Consider the following 22018-nt stretch of genomic DNA (forward strand, 5'->3'; position numbering starts at 1 on the left):
GAGGTACAACAGCCGTATAAAGTAAATTTATACATCTGTTAAAATTTATATACGACTGTTGTTTTAAGTGACGTATAAAAATAAATTATATGTGTTTGTTTAGATTAAAATAGACATATAAAATTTAATTTCAAATTAAAAAAATTAAAATTAAAATTAAATTATAAAATTGTAAAATGGATATATCTGGCGGAAACCTTATTTACCCAATACCCCCTTTCTCCGTCTATTGGTGTTTATCTATCGGGGTAAGCAGTTACAACTCCTATCGATCCCTAATCAAGGGTAATCATAAATTGAAATTCAAGAAAACTAGATTCAAGTTGTTCAAGAAGTACCTTCATCTCAAAATACCGACCGAAGCCTTGATTTTCGACTTAATATTAGGTATGTGGGTCTCGACATTGTTTTTGTTCTCTTGATTTCTTGGTTTCAGTTGCAGGATCCAAAAATTATCATGAAAATCATTAGCAATCAGGTAAAAACTTCTAATTCTTCAGTTATTGGAATCCTAAAATGTTATGTTCCCTTGTTTTATCACACTCTTATTTAAACCATATAGGATAATTAGGTGTATATTACGTAGTAGTTCATGTAGTACATTGCAATACTGATAAGTACAGTTTGTTCTTTTTCTTAGGAAGTTACATAAATTGCCAAGGTATTTGATCTTCAGGTTGTTATGTTATGTTTTCTTGCTGAATTATATTAGGAGCTTGTGATTATAATGTGTCTAATATGGAAATCAGAAAAATAGAATTAACGTGGTTTACGGTGTTTGGTCTCACAAGGCTGGAATGATATCGACACTGCTCTTGCAGATTGGGGTAAGTATTCAAAACTTTCACAAAGTTTTATATGTCGTAGCATTCACACAAATGATTAACCATAATTCCTGTTAGGCTCTCACCCTGGTATCAACAATGTGAAAACCCAATAAAAAAAATAGTATTGTATGATTGAACATACGAGAATAACAAGTCTTGCTATGTAAATATAGTTGCAACACAATCATATCAATTAAATTTCCTCCTTTCTAACTATCTCACACTATCTCATCTTGGTTGATATTCCAGCAGTTCTATATTAAAAAATTTACGCAGCTTACAAAGTGAAATCGGGTATGTAAGTATTACATGTCAAAAAATATAAGTACTGTTTTCCCCTGTTTTACCCCTATTATCAGGAGAAATTCCTTCACTCCTGTTGCCTGTCTAGTTATAGAGATAAAAAAGGACAGAAAATTTTCACTTTATATTTTCTAAAACCTCTACACCCTTGCAGTAAAAGAGTTGGTAGAAACAATTGTTTAGTATAAATTTACGTGCTTCTAAAACTTTCATAATGGATAGAAGGATCTTAAGTTACCAATTCTCCCAAGAACACCAGGTACTAGGAGTCCCTCAATTTAAAACCCATATTTTGGATTGAAGAGTGAACCACATGAGCCCATCTTTGTGACTATATTATTCATTCTTAATGTTTTAAATAAATTTTGGGAATATTGGTGTTGTAGTTATAGGATTTAACTTGAGATCGCTGGGTCAAAAAATCTATGATCCCATTTGTAGATGATCAATTCTCCCATAATTAAAGGTATTAGAAGAGTGGATTTGGCTTAAAATTTTAAATATGTAGAGATCTGTTGCTTTTAAAGTATATGTGAGAACAATTTGGTGTAACAAGGTGGCGTTCTTTACTTGGATGCAGACATTAGGCCTGATTTGAACGTCAGTAATACTTATTTTACACTATAGTACCATTAGACTTACTATGAAAATTACGAGCAAGAAATATGCACACTTATTTGCTTCCGGTGATTAGCAAGATTGCGTAAAAGTAAATGGTCAACTTTTAGTTTATGCCTGGAATTTTTTTACCATGGAGTGGGGTTTTAGGTTGGTTAAACATCAAGAGCCTAATGTCTATATTCCTTACGAAGGCTCATCTTGTATACATTTTTTCAGGAATCACATTTATTTCTTTCTCTGGATCTTATACTTAGTATGCAGCCTAGGTACTGGGATCCAACCCCCGCAGGAGAATTAGTAAATATATACAAATTTATGGGGAAAAATTCTTTAGGTCTATGGTTAGCAAGTTGATGTTATAATAAGAATCACTTGTGCCAATTAGCTCATATCTTTTGTATATACCAAAAGCGGTTTACTGTACTTAAATGAATGCAGCTTTTGTTTATAGAAGTCAAGTTTGGGACCTTGCTCAGTGGAATTAATTCTTTTTACATTTTATAGGTAATACTGTCTCCAGATGCTGATCCCCCTGTCCTCATATTGATGGATTACAAGTAGCGTTACTTGCACTTCTTATCTATATTATTACATATGAATTAAATAATATAATTACATCCAAGCTTATCCTTATATTCTTATTTTAATATGTCATTTAATTTTTTGGAGCCATAATGTATTGATTAGAAAAAATTTTACTCCTACAACAAATTCAAATATGAGCAGCAAAAGAAGAAAAGAGATCATCAGAAGAAAAGTGCTGGTAAATGACTTCTATATTAATGTTATTGTTACCTTTAAAGTGCATATTGCTTCAGTTGCCAGAAAATATGCTGACTAAGTGTGCACTTGAATTCTTAGCCCATCGCATGGATCTGAAGGAACTAAAAATGGGGTAAGCCCTACAGTACGATCTCACTGGCATATTCTTGGCTGACTTTTGTCTTTCTGTTGCTTATTGTAAAATATTGAGTAAAATAGTATAATATAGCATGCCTTTTCAGTTGAAAGGCTGTAGTTTGTCCTATGTAATTCTTTGATTGTATCCCGTAGGAAATGAGAAAAACTAAACACAAACTGACAAATGAAAATATTTAGCTTCAGCAGGTTCACATGTAAAAAAAGGTCTAACAAATCTTGCTATTTGGTAATTTTTGAAATAGCTGCTCAGCTTGATGAGGGAAATCTTTAGTTATCAGGGGACAGAAGAATGTGGTTTAGATCAATTTCTTGTATTGATTTACCATTTCCTTCCATGAATAAGATTTTATCTCTGACATAAATTTTATTGCAATCTCCTTCTTTCTTTCCTTATTGAGAATATATACTATACCTCTCCACCATTTTTGCTGCTCAGAGTCTACAGTATATATAGTGTATCTGTTTTGACATGTACTCTGTTTTGCAGGAATATTTGCGATCTATTTTGTTAGATATATAGTATGTAAGTTATGATTATTTATAGTAATCATTGAAATTAATTGCAGGTTATCAATCGTGAAATCCTAGTCACACTATAACTGATAATCAGACATCATTATTGGAATGTATGCAAATATAAAGTCAAGTAATGCTACTTGTCCCTGTTTTAAACTTAAATTATCTTATCGGGGACACACAATGGTGGTTAACTACCTATTTTGGGATCTAAATGGTGATTATTTGGCTTATGTTTGTGAGGACTCTGTAAAAGTTTGGTCCTTGACTTGCGGGGGATGCATGCATACTTCTTCATGACCGTGTATGGTTCAAGTGTTTAGTTTTTTGTTAATTCTCTGTTAAATTAATGATACTTGATTTTACTACTTAGAATTTTTTTTTATAATTCATCGTCAAGAGCATGCCAATTTTGTTATTCTTTCAGTTAACTTTATCCTATGAAATTCTTCAGTTCTTCTATAAAAGTACTCATTTTAAAATACTTAAGTTATCATTTTTTTTGTAACAGGAGTTGCTTTGATATTTTTGAGGTTATGAATACTAGTAACAAATATTTTATTCACAGGAAGAGGCTGTTTAAGGGAATGCTGTCAGATTTGTCAACACATGCAGTGCCCTGACTGGAACGGACATGTGCAATGCTAGAGAAGTTTTGCTAACTACTATAGATCACAAGATTATCTATAAAAAATTATAATTTTGTGGATCAAGTTAAAATGTTAGTTTTTTGTTAATTGGGAGTACAACTTTATTTTTCCAAGTTAGTACATTTTGTATTGTTGGGATTGAGATGTATATTGATTTGCATTTTATGACCAAAAAAATAGAATGTATTTTTGCGTTTAAAGGTGCTAGCTGAAAATATTTTTTTATAGAAAAGAAACCTTTTGTGTATGTTCTCGTAGAACAGAAATATAAAGGGAACGAGAACAGACATATGAAGGGAACATATTGCGTCTGTTTTGGGCTTTATACATCTGTTATTGGCAGATGTAGAAAATTTTTATGTGTCTGTTAAAAGTAGCAGACACAAAAGTTTACACTTTATATGTCTGTTTGATATTTTATGCATCTTTCAGGAATAGACACAATAAAATATATGCGTCTGTTGTCCAATGGCCACATATACTCTCTACCTGATGCGATTCCTCCATACGCGTTTGTTGAGAACAAACTTAAATAACCTCTTTTAACAGACGCGTATGACTATTTTTGTACTAGTGAAGTGAAATGTGGATGGTGACCAATGGTATCATTCTTGTCTCCAATATTACCGCGTATATTCCTTTTTGATTCCTACATATGTATGAACCTCTTTTCTTAATAAACTCTTTGCGATCATATAAAAAAGGAGGATATTACATTCCTTTCAAATTTTATTTTCCCTTAAGTTTTGTTTTCTGATTGGGACAAACAGTGTTATGATGAGATGCTTTGTCGGAATGACAAAGAATCGGGTGGGACGCCACCTAATCATATGCTGTATGCCATATGGTACGAAAGACTGACCATCTTAAGTACCAATGTGGTTGTCTCGTTCATATTCAAATCCTTACTTCTTCTTTCTATTCAACTCTAAGTTTATTAAATTGTGAATCCTTCTAATTGTTTCGTCGTACTGTCGTTCTTTGCAAGAGTTTTTCAAACAAAAATCAACGTATTATGAACTAAGCGGGCAAACTTCCATCTACCTCTCACGCATGGAAAGAAGACAAGGGCATATGGCGAGAATTGCAAATCACTAGCCCAGTCAGGGATGCACTAGGAGTCGAGGGAATCTACTCCAATAAGGAATATGTCTCCAAGAACGAGAGTTTACGAGTTGTCTGAAAAATATGTTATTTAGAATACGAATGTGATGACGTGAATGGTTAGTATGGATATTTTATGTGTTAACGTAGTGAAAGATGTGGAAGCAACTTGATCGTTTATCATTCAAGGTTTTGTTGATAAGAGGAACTACCCTGTTGGATTGATAAGATTACGACTAAATGGCTAGCAAATCAAGAACGGGTAATTGTTAAATAAGTAAGTACCGATGGTGGAATTGAGATTTCTGGCAATAAGTTGTGAAGAATCGATATAATTTAAGATAATAGGATTTGACATTATTCTAAGAAATGGACTAACTACTTAAGTGTGATGCCCAGATAGATTGTCTTGATGAAAAGATAATTCTGAAGACATTAACTAAGAATATGATGAGGTATAAAGGAAGAAGGAGGGTAAATAATTTATTAACGATGATTACGGTGATCAAGATGTGAGCATTATGGTGATTATGTGATAACTAAAAGTCAGAAGCAAACAAAATTTGAAGATCTTATAGCAATTAAGGAGTTTAAAGATATGTTTCCAGATGAGTTATCAACATTTCCTCCAGATAGAGAAATGAAGTTCGCGATTAACTTAGCACCTGAGACGAAGCCATTGAACAAGGACTGACACAAAATGGCACCAGTTAAAATGAGGAAGTTAGCAAAGCAGAGGCAAGGGATGTTAGAAGAAAAAGCGATTAGGCCCAGTGTACCCCATAAGGTGCACCAGTATTATTTGCTAATAATAAAGATGGAAGTAGGAAATTATGTGTCGACTAGTGAAACCTCAACAAGTTTACTATCAAGAGTAAGTATTTGTTATCACGAACTAATAATTTGTTTGATCAAACAGAAGAAGCAAAGTATTTTCTAAGATTGATTTAAGATTTGGGTATTATCAATTGAAGATTTAACCTATGGACATATCAAGATAATTTTCAGAACTAGAAACTGTTTGTTAGGTCACACAACACTGTAGAAGGGGGTTGAATACAGTGTAGAATACAATCAAATCGATTTAAAGCACAAGTAACAGAAAACAGATGTATTCGATATAATAAACTCTGTTATAATGGAACTGTTCTCTCTCAGTGATGAACAAATATCACGAGAGCTGCTAGGTTACAATATATGATCTTCTCGATGATTTTAACTCTTATAGAGTAAACCTATGTCTGTGTTTATATAGACACACAGTTACAAGATAACTTCTAGTTGATATGGAATATAATTCTGTCTCCTAAAATATATCAACCAGATATCTTATATAATTTTTCTAGTCCTCTAACTCTTTCAATGCATATCTTCTTCTTGTATTAGTCTCGATCTTATTTCCTGTAAATCAGCTTCCTTCCTTAACTGTTAGTCCTCCAGTACTTAAGTTCTGATATCCATCTTCTGATATTATCTTCTGATAATCTAAGTCCTGATATCCTTAAGTCCTGACTTCCAGTAAGTCCTGATTCCAGTAAGAACTGATATTTCATGTTAGTTAAGATCTGAAAACTAAACATGAAACATATTAGACATGACATCTCAAATATATCCAACAATCTCCCCCAACTTGTAAATTATGCAAGAATGTACAAGTTAATAGATTTGATGATGTCAAAAATATTTAAGTTCAAATGCAATAAGAGTTTAATAAGACTATTAATTACAACTTACAAAACATCCAGCTTTACCAACATCACTGAATCAATCTGAATCCATAATGATTCTTAACAAAATCATTTATCAGGTTATCTTCAGTTTTCTTTAGAACTTCAGCTAATTGTGCTTTGACTTGCATCAGTTCTTCTTCCTTACTATCACCAATTTGATAAATGGTTGTTCTGAGAGCTTGAATGGATGTTCTTTCAAGTCCATCACCAAGTCTGATAACCTTAGGATGTGAAGAGTTTTCATTATAACATAAGCAACTTCCTTTTAGAATAACTTCCACCTTAGCAGAATTCTTCAGCATAGGAATTTCTCTTTCATCACCTTCAGTAATCATTGGAATGTAATGAGAAGTGTTTGTACCAGAGATTCTGAATAGATCTCTTATAGCCTTCAAAATGTATTACGACCATCTTCTTATAACATCATATTTTACTTCCAGAAGATAGTGAATATGTTGAAGTTCTCTGATAGACTTCTTTAATACATCAGTATCAGCTAATCTATAAGTCCTTCCATCATTGAGAAATAAGATTAATTTCTCTTTTAGATTCTCTTTGTCATGAGCATCCATCACAACTTGAGCAGACAACACCTTTTCAAGGTGCATTTGTTTGATTTGTTCATATGGTTTGTCTGTCAATATGAAAGGATCTCTTAGAGTAACCTTTACTCCTGTTTGAATCTTCTCTTCATCAGAACCTAATCCAGCTTTATCTCTAGGTTGCTTGGCTTTCAACCCAAATGTAGCAAGTTGATTAATCATGAGATTGGATTTTGGTTCAACTGGAGTAGCTTTCTTCCATAACAGCTTCTTCTTATCAGCAATTGTCATTTTATCCAAATCAACTTGAGCATTGTCAGTAGTTGATGTCTTGATAGCTTGATCAGAATTTGTTGTTTCTTCTGTACCTTCCTGTCCTTTACTCTAACAACAACTTGAGCAGTGTCATAGGTTGTTTTAGAATCTTCAATTATCTTTCTTCTTTTCAGAAATTGAACAGTTTCATCTTCAACAAGATTATCATCAGTTACTTGAACCATTTTACACACTGGTTTCATCAGAGCTTGAGAAGTTTTCAAGTCCAGTGACTTGGTTGTTTCATAAATTTTTCCTTTCCCTTTGTCTTTGGGATCATTCTCAGTCTGTGATTTAGTCTTCAACTTTGAAGTTTCAGAATATAACTTTTCCTTGATCACAATGCCTTTTTCCTTAGGCCTTGAGAGTTTCTTTGCATCAGAAGATTTAGACTTAGGATTTGTCTTCTCAGCAGCAAATCTAGCTTCTTCCTCCTTGAGAGTTTCTAAATCCATTCATGGATTGTGTTTCAGAAATAATCTTCTTTCTATCTCCTCATCAAGTGTCTGGATTTTAGGATCTCTGTAATAAACAGTAGTCTGCTTCCCCTTTAACTTCATAGTTTGTAAGAACTTCTGAGAGTCTTCAAATCCTGACTGAATCAGAATATCAGAACTTGACATCAGACTTTGCTTATCACCACTTGACTTCAATATTTGAGCATTCACAACATCAGAACTTGACTTGTTCTGAATAGAAGATTTTCCTTGAACTTTTCTTTGACCTCTGCTCTTTTTAGAGTTTCCCTGGTCATGACCTTTATCATCCTTTTTCTTCAGTTCTTGAGTAGGCGAGCATTTGGACTTAACTACCTTCTCCCCCTTTTTGGCATCATCAGGAAGTAAGAGAGAAAGAAGAAGTTCAACTGAAGATTGGATTTCATCCAATTGAGCTTTCTGAGAAGCTTGATTAGCCAGAACCTCAGCAATTTGGGCCTGTTGCTTCTCTTGAGTTTTCTCAATGGCTATAACTTTTTCAGAAATAGGTCTGATATACATGTTCTTGTCAAGCTTGATCTGTAGATTAAACTTATCAGCTTGTTCCCTGAGTGCATCAACCTTTTCATGAGTAGAAGTATGTAGACCTTGAAGATGTTTTGTAGACAGAGCTGTGATCTTGAGTTGTGTCTTGAAATCAACATTTGTAAGCAACTCATCAGCTTTTACAATATGCTCTGTCAGAATTTTAGAACATGGAATAAAATCTGATTCATTCCACTTCTTGGTCCACTTAACACCTCTGTGAGTATCCTCCCAAGGAATAGGTGCTTCCTTTTCAACAAATTTTTTCACCAATTCTTCCTTGCCCAGAGTAGGTACTAAAGTCTCAACAGAAACACTGTCATCAGAACTTGAGGAAGACTCATTCTGTTCTGATAGCTCAACAGTGTATGAAGCAACTGAAGATTCAGGAATAACATCATCTAAATTCTGATCAGCAGAATTTATCTCCAGAGCTGGTGTCTTTGATGTAGATGGAGCTTCCAGATAAAGAACTTTAGGTATATTCAAATTATGAATATCTATTTCAGAATTATCAGTTTGTTCTTTAGCATCATCTGTAGCTTTAATAGGAGAGACAAGAGGGGTAACAATTGTGTCATTAGCAGTGTCTTTGGCTCGAGCTGGAAGGGCTTCAATGATAATTGGTTCTTATGAGATTAGAGATTCCTGATTCCCTTCCTCAGCTTCTTCAGTATCTTCTGATATAGCCTTAGCCAAATACCTCCTTGCCTTCATTTTCTTCAATCTCCTTGTCAATGAAGGAGTTGCTTCAGCAGCATCAGAATTTACAGATTTCCTTTTCAAAGTATCAAAACTTTGAGTTGCTTTCTCTTTCTGAGAAGTAACATTCTCAACTTCAACTATCCCAGGTTCAGATGCATGAACTCGTGCTTCAATTATTTTCTCAAATCATCAAAATTTATTATTGACCATTATTGAATCAAAACATTCATCACAGGATAAAGTTAAAAATTGATGAAGTAAAGATTAACAAATTGCAATTAAAACATGCACAGTCACATAATTTGAGAAACAAAGACCAGATCTTGCAATTTAAAGGAAATTTCATTAATATATCAGATGAGTACATTTCATGAAATTTATCAATTACATGCAAAAATTACAAGATAGTCCTATTCTAAGATTCTTAACATCAACAACCTTAGTCCTAGTCTAAGAAAACCTATCGACTAGCTCCTTCTGCTGCTGACGAAGAGCACTGCAAGACGGATGATCCGTTCTTGCCGACGGAGAGCTTCTCTCCTTTCCTCTTCCAACCGATCAAGATGGAGGTGGTATTCCATAAAAAAGAACAAGAGGTCTGTGTGAACCTCTTGTGGAACTGAGTTCCAGAGCTCTTCATGAATGGCGGTGACATGCCACTCCTGTTGCCAATCATCACAACTCAACTCGATGTTGAAAGTTTCATAGTTCAGGAACAAGTTGAAACGAACCATTTTTGTTGATGAGAATAAAAAGAGAGTGAGTTCGTGAGAAAATGAAAGATATTTTGGCTGGAATGAATAGTCGGTTTAAATAACCAATAGAATACCAAGGGACGCGAGGACTGGTTAACAATTACAAGTAAAAATAATGATCCCTCGACTCCCTAGACTGATGTGTAATAATAACAATCAGTAAAAGATCTAAAGCAAGAGTTAATGGGAACTGGAAATAATTAACAATTACTGTGTACATGCAGTTTTTCAAGACATACACGTTAACCACTAACCCATAATGATTATGACTATTTTTTTCTCACCCAAATTTATTCTGATGTAAATATGACTGTTTCAAATTTTACAACAAATAAGTCAAGTAAAGAAAAATGCCACGTAAGCATCAAAGATTCCATCAGGATTTAATATCAGAACTTAATTTATATCAGATTTTAACAGTCATCAGAACATGGCTTCTGTACTCAAAAAGTGAATATCTTTTTCTGTGATTTTTCATACAAATACTGACTTGTTTTCTTCAGAGTTTAATCATCAGAACTTCCATCAGAACTTGTCCTCAGAAATTATGCAAATGACACTTAACTGTTTGTCAAAAACAACTTAATCACCACAGTAATTTTCATCATTCATATGGAGTGAAAGTGTGTGCACTCAACAAAATATCAGATAAAGATTAAAGTCTGATCAACTTCAGTACATCTTAGAAATAAGGCATAACTAAGAAAAATGCTTAAAATCTGTCATCAGTCATGATGTCTACTATAGAACAAATTTATGCATGAGTCCACCTCAACTGTTTGTGCTCATTTTATGCATCTTTTGAATTGTTTTTTACAATGGCTTCTCAGTGTAAGTGAGTCACGACTGCTTATCATAATTTATGCTGTAATCAGAGTATTTCTCCAGTAATCATAGAGTGTGAAAAGTCACTAAGAAATTTTTTGCTTTTCTAATGCATATTACTTAATACCAGCAATGCACATTTTTACTCTAGATCTAAAAGGAGTACCTGACTTTTATTTTTTTCTTTTCTTTTCTTTTGATAAGTGAGGCTTATCAGCACTTAGTTCATTCTCAAGATTTACTGACAACATAATTTGACAGATAAGAAATAAGAATCTAGTTTGTGACTTAGTAATAAGATACACAAAGTAAACTTGACTAAGCTCAAATATCAGAATCTGCTTGTGTTAATGAGTTTCCACATAAATAACTATATCAAATATGGGATTTCTAGTATATTAAAGACTACTAGGTCAGCATCTAGCACAGTTATCCTCATTGGATTGAATAGCCACAGAACATTCAAAACACTTATCAGAGTATATAAATCCACATCAGATAATAATCAGCATTTAATGAATTTTCAAATTAAGCACAGATTACATATAGATAATACAATCTGTAAACACTGATCATAAAGTTTGTTGCATAAGAACAAAAACTAAGCAGATTTAGAGAAAGAACCTGAAACCATTCCAAGTTCATATACCAATCTTATAAAAGTAGCTTCACATAGTGGTTTTGTGAAGATATCTGCTAGCTGTTGATCTGTTGGAACAAAATGCAATTCCACTGTACCTTCATCCACATGTTCCCTTATGAAATGGTACCTAATATTGATATGCTTTGTCATGGAGTGTTGAACTGGATTACCTCTCATAGCAATAGCACTTTGATTATCACAGTAAATAGGGATTTTAGAAAATTCTAACCCATAATCCAGTAACTGATTCTTCATCCAAAGAATCTGTGCACAACAGCTTCCTGCAGCAATATATTATGCTTCTGCAGTTGATGTGGAAATTGACTTTTGTTTCTTGCTAAACCAAGAAACCAATCTGCCTCCAAGAAATTGGTAGCTTCCACTAGTGCTTTTCCTGTCTATTTTGCATCCTACAAAATCTGCATATGAGTAACCAAATAGCTTAAAATCTGATTCCCTGGGATACCACAATCCTAGATCAGCTGTACCCTTAAGGTACTTGAAAATTCTTTTCACAGCTAATAAATGAGGTTCTCTTGGATCAGCCTGAAATCTTGCACAAAGACAAGTAGCATACATGATATCAGGTCTACTTGTAGTTAGATAGAGTAAGGAGCCAATTATACCTTTGTAGTTAGTAATATCTACTGATTTACCAGTATCCTTATCTAACTTGGTTGTAGTGGCCATGGGAGTGGATGCAGTTGAACAGTCTTGCATTCCAAATTTCTACAGTAAATTTCTAGTATACTTGGATTGACAGATAAAAGTGCATTCTACAGTTTGCTTGACTTGAAGGCCCAGAAAATAGATGAGTTCTCCCATTATACTCATTTGATATCTTGACTGCATTAGCTTTGCAAATTTCTCACACAGTTTAGAATTAGTAGAACTAAATATGATATCATCAACATATATATCTGTACCAAAAGTAAGTCATTTCCATGGTTGAGGTAGAATAAAGTCTTGTCAATTGTGCCTCTGTGAAATCTACTTTCCAGAAGGAATTGAGCTAAAGTCTCATACCATGCTCTTGGAGATTGCTTAAGGCCATAAAGTGCTTTATCAAGCCTGTAGACATGATTGGGAAATTTAGGATCTACAAAGCCTGGAGGTTGTTCAATATATACCTATTCATCCAATTCTCCATTGAGAAAAGCACTTTTTACATCCATTTGAAAGACTTTAAACTTCTTGTGAGCAGCATAATCCAAAAAGATCCTAATGGCTTCTAATCTAGCAACTGGTGCAAATGTTTCATCATAATCAATACCCTCATGTTGAGAGTAGCCTTTAGCAACCAGTCTTGCTTTATTCCTTGTAATTATTCCATCACTGTCAGTTTTGTTTCTGAACACCCATTTTGTACCAACAACTAATATGTTCTTTGGTCTTGGCACTAGGGTCCAGACTTTATTTCTTTCAAATTCATTTAACTCTTCCTGCATGGCTTACACCCAATCAGCATCTTGAAGATCTTCTTCCACTTTCTTTGGTTCAGTCTAAGATAGAAAAGAATGATAGAGACATTCATTTGAAGTTGCAGTTCTAGTTCTGACACCTGCATCAGGATCTCCAATGATTAGATCAGGTGTATGTGCTTTAGTCCATTTCCTTGCAGATGGAAATTGATCTCTAGAACTGGATCCTCCCCCATGATCCATGCCGTCTCCATCGGCATTTTCTGATGCTCCCCTGTAGTTATGCTCTCTGAGACTTCAGGAATTGAATTTGATTTTTCAGGAGTTGAAGAATCAGAGCTTCCAGAATTATCAGAATTTGGCTCATCAGAACTAGATGAATCAGAACTTGAAGAGCCAGTGACAGGTTCTGATGCTTCTCGAGAGTCTTGAGATGTGGTAGGTTCTTCAGCTTGCTCCCCCTGGACAGGTGCATTTTTCTTTGGAGTTATTACCACAGTTTTAACGACATCAGAACATAATCCATCAGAACTTACAGGATCAGGATTTAAGTCATCAGAATTTCCAAAATCAGAATTTAAATCTTCATTCTCAAATCTCAACTGATCATGATCATCGAAATCTTCATGTCCAGTAATCTTCTTATCATCAAAAGATACGTTGATAGATTCCATGACAACTCTTGTTATCAAATTATAGACTCTGAAGGCTTTTGTGGAAAAAGGATATCCAACAAAAATTCCTTCATCAGCTTTTATATCAAATTTTGACAACTGTTCATGATGAGTCTTAAGAATAAAACACTTGCAACCAAATACATGAAAGTATTTCAGATTTGGCTTCTTCTTCTTCACCATCTCATATGGTATTTTTTCATGTTTGTTTATAAGTGTAGCATTTTGTGTAAAACAAGCAGTCTGCACAGCTTCAGCCCAAAAATAGGTTGGTAGCTTTGCTTCATCAAGCATTGTTCTTGCAGCTTCAATGAGAGTCCTGTTCTTTTTTCCTACAACTCCATTTTGCTACGGAGTTCCAGGTGCAGAAAATTCATGTTTGATTCCATGATCTTTTCAGAACTCTTCCATGATTGAATTCTTGAACTCAGTGCCATTATCACTCCTTATGATTTTAACAGAATCTTTGATCAATTTATCCAACTGTCTGACATAATCAGTTAGGTTAGATGCAGTTTCAGTCTTCTTGTGCAAGAAGTACACCCAAGTGTACCTTGTTGTAATAACCCCAATTTTTGAGAAATTTTGAAACCCTTATGAATAGTGTTTTTGCTGAACGAGAAAACTTTTCATGCCACGCTATGTAGGGGTTCTGTTATTGATCTTATGGGATATTATTAGTACTCTATGAAGTATATAAGTGTATGTAAAGATCGTCAGAATCCAATTCCGAACACTTTGGTTTTTCCCGGAAATCCACAAGATACGGAGAGAATTGAGTATAAGGTAACAGGATAAAAAGGATTTAAATTAAAGGATTATAATAGAGGATCATAAAAAGGAATATAATGTATTGAGAAAGGTTAAGGGAACCTAAGTAATAAGATCCCGGGTATGATCCTTCAAACGATAAACGAGAACGAAAGTTAAGCGAACCGTATAACAGATCAGCGGTCATTAGGCAAACGATTAGGAAGTTAATCAAAGGGATTAGTGGGAATGATGTCATCCAACCAATAGAAAGAGGACAAGGAAGTGAGGATGACATCATGAGGATGACATAAGCATGACATGGGAAGGAAGGAGGTGTGGTGGCTTTGTAACCACACAAATCCAAGGGCAAGAAGGTAATTGACTAAAGCAAGCACAAAAACCAATCAACCAAGCCAAGTAAAATCATTTTCATCAAAAATCAAAAGCAACCAAGGCTTTGTTCTTCATTGCTCACGGCTTTTCACTATTCAAAAGGCAAGAGAAATTCAAAATCCAAGATCCAAGCTTCCTAAATTGGTAAGATAATTCCCTAATCATCTTCATGCTTAGTTAGGACTATATCATGAGTTTAAGCCATTAATTCCTTCTCAATCTTCTTCATTTAATCAAAGAAGAAGACAATGAATAGTGTTTTCAAGTTTTTAACTTGAACTTTTTCTTGTTTTCTTGAAGATCCAAGCATTCTTAAGACTTCTCAAAGCTTCTTAAGGCTTCCTAGCTCCACCCACCACTTCAAGGAAGGTATACCATCTCCAAACCCTAGATTCCTATATATTATAAGATGATTTTGATTAGTGGGTTGATATTGTAGCTTGTTGTTATGATTTAGAGTTTGGGATTTGGAATGGTAGTAAAATGGAATGGTAATTGTTGTGGTTTTGATTTAAAGGAACTTAAGTATGATTAAAGTTAAGTTTAGGCATAAGTATGAATGATTAAATTGAATTGGTTGGGGTTGTTATGATGTGATGAGGATGGATGTTGGTTGTATGTTGGATTTGAGGTTGGTTTGTGGTTGGTGTTGAATGGTTAAAATTGGGAAATCGCGTAAACATAGCCGTCGTAACGTCCGATTTTCTTTGGACTGTTTTTGTGCATAGCATTAGGACCCGATAACCCCCTGCTAGATTATGACCACTGCCATGTTTAGATAGCTCATGTTACGAGCTTCGTTTTGATATGTAGTTCGTTCGATTCCGATGCACGGTTTAGGAGAAACGACCGTTTCATGTAACGGCGTTTCGCGAACGAAACTTTTTCCCTCGCCTTACTTTGAAATGTAGGTTAAAGACCAAAAAGGGTTAATTAATGTATGAAACATTTATGGTAAGTGTGTTAGGCAGTTGGTAAGACATTCGCGAAGGAATCACTTTAAAACTCGTAAAGGTTAAATTATTAAAAATGGTGGAGCCGAGGGTACCCGAGTGACTTAAGCAAATCAGTGAGCGCAAAACAAGCGTTAGAGTCTAAGTTAGTTAAAGTATAGATTTACAAGTGATTTTGGTTTAATTCCAACTTACTTGTTGTTTATAGGTTATCAGACTCGTCCCGAGCCTTTCTCACCCCCAAGTCGCTCAGGCAAGTATTCTATCCGTTATACTGTTGTTGTGATGAATATATGTATTTGCATTATCTTGCGATAGATGCATGTTGGATAATTAGCAAATGATGCGATATATTGTAGCATGTGATATGGTATATATGCATGCCTGTTTCATATTCTTGGAATATATATCTGTTGGTTCAGTTGATAATACCTATGCTAGAGGATAGCGGTAACTTGCATATACCCTTAGTATAGGGACCCAAAGGTGAAAATATTTTCTAAAACCGGGAGTCGAGGATCCCGAGTAATTTTGTATATATGGATATGGATATATATATATATATATATATGGTTATAGTTTCCAAACTATTAATCGAATAAGGTTTATTCGATAACTTTATTTTATTAATGAATATTATCTTGAATATTCATTCGAGGACTTATGACTCCTTTATATTATTTATTGAATATTACTTGGATATTCATTTGAGGATGTATGACTCCTTTATTTTATTTAATGAATATTATTTATAATATTCATTCGAGGTATTATGACTCGGCTTATTATTTAATGAATATTATTTCGAATATTCATTTGAGGGCTTATTACTCAGCTTATTTTATTTATTGAATATTATTTGAATATTCATTTGAGGATCTATGACTCCGAGTATTTGCTGAGGTATATTCTTTATTTTATTAAAGAATAAGGTGTCAATAATCAAACTTATTTCCGATTATTCAACTAAAGATAATACTTTCATATAAGTATATCTTTGATTATTTAGTACTCGTTTCAAGTATAAGTTTTAATACTTCTACTTCAATTATTTTTATAAAGATTATTCTTTATGGGAATATTATTTAAATATTAATATTCAGTCATTTTCTAAATATTCTGGGGACTGATTTACTTCATTAAATCAGTTTTACTCCAAACACTCTTTAAAGTGTTTTCGAGTCTTTAAAATGATTTTCAAAAGTTAGAGCGGATCCCAAAACTATTTTTATATTTAAGATCTTCCTTTTAAAAAGGGGATTTAAATACTCGCTCAAAACATGGGGGATCCGGCTCGGTGGTGTGTTTTATATTCGCAACAAGGTTGCTGTCTTGGTAAAAGAGTTTTTGATTACTTACCCAATATTCGGGAAGTAAAATTCTTGGAACAAGTTAATCCATTAACAGGCATCGCCTGGGAAATATCGGTGAGTTTTCCTTTCCAACTAGATACGACTTCTTGGTGGAGCCGTATCAACAAGTTTCTACTTGGGGAAAGGGGGAAACGAGCTTTACGTTTCAGAGTCATGGATTTCATCTGAACTAGGAGTGGCGTAAGTGGTCGAGTAGCGCCGGCCCAGCCTTATTATATTGGCCCAAATGGCCTGGAAGTTCCGCTAAGGCGGTCCATTCCTTAGGAGTTCAGTGTTCGGTTGACAAGTAAATCCGACAGGTTCTCCTCTACATGTAGAAAATGGTGGGGTTGTACTACTACGACTGATCATCGTAAGTGGTCTTCCTGGCGCGGTAAACTCCCGTAATGAGTTCATCATCCATTTGGATAATTCTGCAACACTACCCGTAGCATTTCGATCGAAAGGCTACTAATAGGTGGTTGCCGAAGCATTGACAGGGTCAAACATTTTTATTGGTGTATCCATTGAATGAAGTATCTCGTAACTTCATCTCTTTTCAAAATATTTCAAAGATCAAATATTTTCAAGTTTTATTTGTGGTCTCATCTATGGGATGACCTCGTGAATTTTATTATACTTTGAACAGTGGTAGTTCAAGTAGCTTTATAAATGATATAAGTATAGTGAAGTATTTGGTAACTTCATCCCTTGTTTTAAAACTTATATCCAGTAAGTAATTACCTTACTCACGATAAAGATTCTAGTAAGTATCCATTTAGATACTTATATTATTGTTATCACTATGTATTATCTTGCGAGCTGTAAGGCTCACTCTTGCTTTATTTCTTCATCACACAACAACAGTTAGGAAGGATGGCCAGACTCCAGCAGACCCAGCGCAAGCGCGTGGGAAGCGTCCCTCGTCTTCCCGATGATGTCGTAGCTGCTATAGCTGCAGAGGTAGATCTATTGTAGATCAGACCATCTACTTTTGAGAATCAATTATGTATAATTATAACTTGTGGCAGATAATGGCAATTAACTGTAAATTTATCAAGTAATCGTTTTGGGTTGTAATAACTTTTAAATTGTGGATTCAAAGACTTGTACTTATTTGAATTTCATCTCTGAGACTATAACGGGTTGTGGTGTGTGTTAGTGTGGGGTCACAGCATAAGGTTGTTTATTATTAATTAAGTGAAGTGTTATTGTGGAAAGAAAGACCGTGACGACCCGGATCCCCGACCCCGGATCTGGGGGTGTTACACTTGTGAACTCATCCACTATAACCATAGCATATTTCTTCTTTGCAATAGACATGACATTGACTGGACCAAATAGATCAACATGCAGTAGGTGATAAGGCTCAAAAATTGATGACTCAGTTTTGCTCTTGAAAGAAGATTTTCTTTGTTTTGCCTTCTAACATGAATCACAAAGGCCATCGGGAGCAAATACTATTTTTGGCAGTCCTCTCACAAGATCTTTCTTTACAAGCTCATTTATATTATTGAAATTTAAATGAGAGAGTTTCTTGTGTCAATTCCAGCTTTCTTCAATTGATGCTCTACTCAACAGACAGATTGCAAAACCATCAGTACTTGTTGAAAGTCTGGCTTCATAAATGTTACCATGCCTGTATCCTTTCAGAACCACTTTGCCTGTTGAATTTCTTATAACTTCACAGTGTTCTTCAAAAAATCCACATGATAACCTCTGTCACAGATTTGACTTATACTCAACAGATTGTGTTTAAGTCTTGAGACTAGAGCTACTTTTTCAATGATGACATTCCCAAGATTGATCTTGCCATTTCCCAGAGTTTTTTCAATGTTTCCATCTCCATAAGAAACTTCTGGGCCAGCTTTCTCCACAAAATCTGATAGCAGGGCTTTATTTCCAGTCATATGTCCTGAACATCCACTGTCCAGAACTAGGATGTTCTTCCTGTTGCCCTGCAATCACAAAGACCACTAAGGTTAGTTTTAAGGACCCAGACTTGCTTGGATCCTTTGGCCTTTTTAAGTTTGTTAACATTTGCAGTGGATTTAATATCAGAGTTTATGCTAATAATTTTAGTATTAACAGTATCAGACTTTGCATCATACTTTACACTAGAAGGAATTAAAGCAACTTTCTTCAAAGAAGGTTTTATCTGATAATAATCATAGTACAAACTATGATATTCCTTACAAGTATAAATGGAATGCCATATACTACCACAATGAAAAAAACAAGGATTTTGTGGTTTAAATCTAACAGACTAACTCTTAACTCCTGACTTAGAAGGTGTTGGATTTAATCGCAGCGGAGGCATGGTAAAACACTTTTACACATATAAATTCAAATAAAAGTATATAAATCGTGATTAAAACATATGAATCGATTACTAACCTTTAATAGCGATCCAAAAGCAACGATCGGAGATCCTTAGCAGCTGCTCCTCAAACGTGAATCACTCTACTGGTATCCACCAAGAAAACGACGTTAAGGAGGAGGAGGAGGTGGAGAGAATTAGATTTTCTAAAAACTTTTGGGTTCGGGTTAGAATAAAAATAGGGTTTATAATAGTATATTTATAGGCAAAGTTTTTAGCTAAAATTTTCCCATAAAATATTATTATTATTATTAACCCATTTATTATTCTCATTAATAACTAAAACACCTTTTAATTATTAATCCTTTTTCTAAACACTTTAGAAATAATTCTCTCTCTTGATTTAATTTCCAAATTAAATTCTTAATTAATAATATTAAGAACTTTTCTTAATTAATTTATAATCAATTAAATCTCATTTAATCAATTATTAAATTTGCCAATTAATTATTTATTTCATAAATAAATAATTATCAGCCATTATTAATTAATTTCTCCACCATTAAATCATTCTCTTTTTAGGGTGTGACCCTGTAGGTTCAATATTAAGCCGGTAGTAGAAATAAATAATAATAAAACTATTTTATCATTATTTATATAAATTCTCTAATTTATTAAATATGATTAATTAATTAATCATATTTATTCTACATCGTGAGGGATACTTCTCAGCATATCGCGACTATCCGGATAATACGAATTCACTGCTTAGAATACCAAGAACCTATTCAGTGAATAGTTACCGTACAATAAACTCCTTCTACCCTACAATGTCCTGATTAAATACAAGGCATGGATCTTGTGTCAAGCCTATCTAATTTAATCACTTGCTTACCATTTACTATGCTTAGTTCTATGCAAATTAGAAACTCCTTTCTAATTTCATTCACTCTGGCCAGAGATTCCTGAACTAGAATAAGTGGATCAGCCTTGAACATTCGCTTCCTTCACTGGAAGGGGTAGATCCTTTATTGATCATACACTATCTTCGTGTACAAATTCCTATACCCAGTAGAGCCCTAATAATTGTCCCTGGAGACTAAGAACTAAACCAAAGCATAGTTCAGTGTACACAAGATGACTATGATGACCTCAAGTCTAAGGATACTTGTACAACTATCACTATGTGAACAACTGCTGACACGTGAGTGAACTCCATCAGTTGTTCAGCTGTGCGAGTCATGTTCAGTGAACTTATTCTATAATAAGCACCTACATACTAGCTATAGTGTCACCACACAAATGTCTATGAGAACAGACATCCTTCATAATGAAGTAAGCATAGTATGTACCGATCTTTGCGGATTATTAATTACCAGTTAGTAATCCTATGATCAGGAACTATTTAAGTTTAGAGTTATCATCTTTTAGGTCTCACTATTATGATCTCATCATAATCCATAAAAGCTTTACTCTAAATTATGGTATATCTTATTTAAACACTTAAATAGATAGAGCCTGTAATAAAAAATAAAACAAGTCTTTTATTAATATCAATGAAATCAAAACAGATTACATAAAAAGTTATTCCTAAATCCTAATATATGATTGGACTTAGGATATATTCCTTTCAATCTCCTACTTGTACTAAAGCCAATCACTCTGGTATCTAATACCCATCTTGTCTTTATGACGATCAAAGTGACTTTCATAAAGTAGCTTTGTGAGTGGGTCTTCTATGTTGTTATGTGTGTCAACTCTAATTCAATACAACACAAGAAATGTTATCGCGCTCCCATTAACCCTTTTGTAGACATATGGTTCATCTACGTTTTTTATAAAACCAAACTCTTGATTGTCTCATCAAAACGGATGTTCCATCTACGAGAAGCTTGCTTTAAACCACATATGGTTCGCAGCAGCTTACACACTAGGTTTTCATTTCTCTTGGAAAGAAAACCATCTGGCTATTTGCCAGATCTCATAGTCGTAGTAAGCAGCATTCGCAAGCAAAATCCGAACTGATTATAACAGGGCTACAGGTAAAAGGTTTCATCAAAGTCAATCCATTGCCTTTGTTTGAATTCTTTTGCCACAAGCCCGGCCTTAAAGGTCTCCACCTGGCCATCTGCTCTAATCATTCTTTTGTATCCCGTATACATAGATTTTATTCTGGATTTCATGGCACTATGCCATTTCTCTGAGTCAACACTACTCATAGCCTCATTATAGGTCTTAGGGTCGTCTTCATCAATGATTGACAACTCATTGTCATTCTCAATGACAAGGTCATAATACCTCTCAGGTTGGCGAGACACTCTCTCTGACCTACGAATGGGTTGTTCCACAGAAGGTTGTTAGTCAGAACAGGTGTTTCCACTTGATCCGTAGTAGTTTGTGCTTCTTGAACTTCATCAAGTTCAATTTTGCTCCCACTGTTTCCTTCAAGGATAAACTCCTTTTCCAAGAAGGTAGCATGTCTGGAGACGAACACCCGATGATCGGTGTAAAAGTAATACCCTAAAGTTTCTTTAGGATATCCCACAAAACTACATTTTACGGATCGATATTCCAGCTTATTGATAAGTGGCATTTTTATACCACTTAGAACGTCTTAAAATGGCTTAAATTGGTGTCTTGAAAATCAAGTATTTTGTGTATTTGATGCGTTTT

The 22018-nt window shown here is 34.3% G+C and overlaps 1 long non-coding RNA gene across 8 annotated transcripts; it reads left to right on the forward strand.

The window, feature by feature from the left end:
* The first annotated feature begins 212 nt into the window (after window positions 1–212).
* LOC141724859 (uncharacterized) lies at window positions 213–4038 on the forward strand. Of its 8 annotated transcripts, XR_012576922.1 has the most exons (5): window positions 213–2308; window positions 2439–2514; window positions 2613–2646; window positions 3239–3492; window positions 3757–4038. It is a non-coding gene; the product is annotated as an uncharacterized LOC141724859 (long non-coding RNA). The 8 variants fall into 8 exon arrangements; XR_012576917.1 differs by having other exon boundaries at window positions 213–2514; XR_012576918.1 differs by having other exon boundaries at window positions 2439–3492.
* The last annotated feature ends 17980 nt before the right edge of the window (window positions 4039–22018 follow it).

The sequence above is a fragment of the Apium graveolens genome, chromosome 5 (genome assembly GCF_009905375.1).
Source record: "Apium graveolens cultivar Ventura chromosome 5, ASM990537v1, whole genome shotgun sequence".
NCBI lineage: Eukaryota > Viridiplantae > Streptophyta > Magnoliopsida > Apiales > Apiaceae > Apium > Apium graveolens.